The 3670-nt window shown below is 38.7% G+C and overlaps 1 long non-coding RNA gene across 1 annotated transcript; it reads right to left on the bottom strand.

Annotated features, from left to right (window-relative positions):
* Nucleotides 1-267: 267 nt before the first annotated feature.
* Nucleotides 268-926, bottom strand: LOC117184692 (uncharacterized). The gene is made up of 2 exons (XR_004470118.1): nt 553-926; nt 268-487 (listed from the first exon to the last, which is right to left on the bottom strand). It is a non-coding gene; the product is annotated as an uncharacterized lncRNA (long non-coding RNA).
* Nucleotides 927-3670: the final 2744 nt, after the last annotated feature.

Here is a 3670-nt window from a genome sequence, read left to right as displayed (position 1 = left end):
TACTGCTTGAATTTTTAAGTTTAATTCGTTAGCTTGAACACTGTTGCTACCCAGATTGTCTACTTTCCCTTCTAGTTCGACTTTATCATATTGATCTAACGCTCCAAATAGATATTTATAAATTGTGCCTACTGCATTTATAAGGCCTCTTTTGTTTTTGGCTATTTTTATGCCGTTGTTTTCACGTTGCAATTTCTCGACTAAATATTGAACTTGGATTACGTTATTAAATTATTAAATTGGGTTGCCTGGTCTAGTAAACTCTGATATGTTTCATCTGTTCTTGTTATATTAATTGTTAAATAATGATATTCATAATTAATGGGTATGTTAATGGTATCTGTTTTGAATATGAGATATCCATTCCTTGAGTTGATGGGATCTATCTCTATATTCTGTCCGGTAGACTGTAGGACGGTGAACATTAGTAAGATTATAATCTTAATCATGTTGTAGCTCCAGATTCCCAGTACTCTCTTCGGGTACTCTGCAATTATCATATTTACTTTTATTAGACTTTTTCTTTCTTTTGAATTTGGTTTTATAGTCTACCTGCCGAATTTCCCCTATTCTTTTGATCGGATTGGTTGTTATTTTTTAACTAGGGGTGCATTTTTGTAGCGTGTGTCTACTTCAAAGTCGATTCTATCGTTATTTAAATGATTGATCTTCCTAACCTTATTCAGTTGGGTGTTATAATCTGATAGTCCGGCGTACAGGAAGATATCAGCTGGGGATCTTTTTGTAGTATTATGAACCGATTTATGATTATAAGTGTATAGAATTAACTCGAATTTTGTGAGCTTGTTCTCTATGTTATCCTCGCTTGAAATAATTCTTAATTTGTCATTGATCGTTTTATGATCGTTCTTCATCAGAAACTCCGTTTTTACTGGTAGTGATGTCGATTTTCACATCAAGTGATTGGGACTGATTATTTTTAGGAATGACCTTTGGAACAGTGGGAAGTCTATTTCACTATGGAAATATAATGCACTATTTTTGGTACACACATATTCCTTTATTATATCTTTTGCTAATGACTTTGTCATATCAGTATATGTGATTTTTATCAGTATCTTGTGGAAATACCTGATCCTCATTACCTTTAATCAGTTCTATTTGCCTATTATAGTAATTGATTGGTCGCTCTGTAAGTGGAATATAATTTGTATTATCTTCTTGCGTGCTATGGACCGTTGCACAATCACTATTAATGGTTTCCCCAAGTAGGTTTTCGTTAATCTTTACTCTTGATAGCGCATCGGCTACATTTATTTATTTTTTAAATTAACAAATTATCTGTTAATAATGGTACTTAGTTACTAAAGGCGGAAAAAGAGAAGTTAAAAGTTAGCTAAATTTAAGTGATTATAAATATTTCATGCAATTAGTTTAAGAGACAGTTCAGGGGATAGGGTTCGGCAGAGGGAGTTATAATTATGGCATAAAACCCTAAAAGGTTCATGATAAGCATAATTAGACCTACATATGGGTAGACGGATAGGCCTGAAAGTACGGGTAGGTCTAAATGGAACGGCCAAGTCAATCTGACCCAAGAGAGCTTTGGAGTCAGCAGTCCCGAGAAGGAGCTTGTGCACGAACATTACGCCATTGCATATTCTGCGATGGTGCAACGACGGCAGGTCAATAAGATTTAGCCTAGACCGGTAGGGTGGCAAGATTCTACCAGAGTCCCAGTTAAAGTTCCGAAGGGCAAATACTAAAAATTGCTTTTGCACGGATTCAATAACAGCCTGCTGCTCTTTATACTGCGGGCTCCACACACAAGAACAATACTCCAATTAATACGTACTAACGAGATATACAGTTTTTTCGTAACGTACAGGTCGTCAAACTCCTTGGACCAACGCTTTATGAACGCTAAATCACCCTTAGCTTTATTTACAGTGGCAGCTATATGGCTGTTAAAACACATCTTATGATCAAAAAGGACTCCGAGGTCATTTGAACTCGAAATTCGCTCAAGGACATGATTTCCTAGAACATATGAGACAAAATGTGGAGCACGACGGTAAAATGTCATAAGTTTGCATTTGGAAAGGTTCAGAAAAAGAAGATAAGTTGAACACCACAATAGTAGTTCAATTAGATCAAGTTAAAGGCGTGTGTGCAAATACCAATCAGAGTAAGAAGGACAGATTTTAACATCATCAGCATACATTAGCGTAGTAGAGTATGTTATAACTTAAGGAAGGTCATTCCCAAATAAAACGAGGGGGAACGTTGTGAGTTGCTGCGGACACCGCAACTCTACGGTTATACCCGATACTAAGTCAGTATGGCCCTCCTCCGGCAGACGCCGCTGATATTAAACGACACGACAAAGAGTGCGTGCGAGAGAGACAGAAAATCAGTCTGAGCGTGACGTCGGGCGCTGCGTAGCCACTGCAAATTGATTTGTTCCTTTTGGCTATAAAAATGATCTGATCTGATCCAGATTCAGCAATCTAATAGATATGGTCATTATCTATGATTCTGCGTTTTTAGTTTTCTCAAATCTGCAATATTGTGGATGCAACAGATTTTCGTCCTTTGTGGGGGCGGATGGGGGTGGGGCGAAATTCTGAGATATACGTTTTATAGTGGCATCTTAAAGGAGTGTGTGTACCAAATTTGGTTACTCTAGCCTTAATAGTCTCTGAGATTTGTGGTTGCCTCAGATTTTCGTCCTTTGCGGGGGCGGAAGGGGGTGTGGTGAAATTTGGACATGAAACGGTCAAGGTCCGATATCACAGGAGTGTGGATACCAAATTTGGTTGCTCTAGCTCTTATGGGTTCTCAGATCCTTGAACTCATATTTTGCAATTGGCAAAACCGACCATGAAACCTGTGTGTTAGAGTGAGACAGAGCGAGAAAGAGTGAAATTGTTTTCGTGATTCTAGCTATAATAATTATACGATCTGGTTCAGATTTGGCGCTCTGTAAGATATAGTCATCTTCTACGATTCTGCGTTTTTAGTTTTCTCGTATCTTTAAAATTGTGGATGCCACAGATTTTCGCCCTTTGTGGGGGCGGAAGTGGGCGGGGCAAAGTTTTGAAATATTTTTGGAGCAGTGACATATCACAGAAGTCTGGATCCAAAACATCGTTGCTCTAGCTCTTATAGTCTTTGAGCATTAGGCGCTGAAGGGGACGGACAGACGGACAGACGGAGAGACGGACGGACGGACAGACGGACAGACGGACGGACGGACAGACGGACAGACAGACATGGCTCAATCGACTCGGCTATTGATGCTGATCAAGAATATATATACTTTATAGGGTCGGAAACGATTCCTTCTGGACGTTACACACATCCACTTTTACCACAAATCTAATATACCCCAATACTCATTTTGAGTATCGGGTATAATAAACAAAAGCGGGCCCAGATGACTTCCCTGTGGCACACCTGAAGTAACATTAACAGTATTTGACAACACGTTAGAAAACAAAACACGTTGAGTACGGTTAGTGAGATAGGACAAAATCCAATCTAGAAGATTCGTTGGGAACCCTAATAAAGAGAGCTTGTGAATAAGCAGAGCATGGTTCACAGAATCGAATGCCTTGCTGAAGTCCGTAAAAATTACATCCAATTTGAAAATACGGTGGATTAGGTTAGAAAACTAAAGAAGGTTAGTCGATGTTGAACGATGTCT

This window comes from Drosophila pseudoobscura, chromosome X (genome assembly GCF_009870125.1).
Source record: "Drosophila pseudoobscura strain MV-25-SWS-2005 chromosome X, UCI_Dpse_MV25, whole genome shotgun sequence".
Classification (NCBI taxonomy): Eukaryota; Metazoa; Arthropoda; class Insecta; order Diptera; family Drosophilidae; genus Drosophila; species Drosophila pseudoobscura.
The sequence above is the reverse complement of the archived record's forward strand: the minus strand, read 5'-3'. Positions and strand labels throughout refer to the sequence as shown.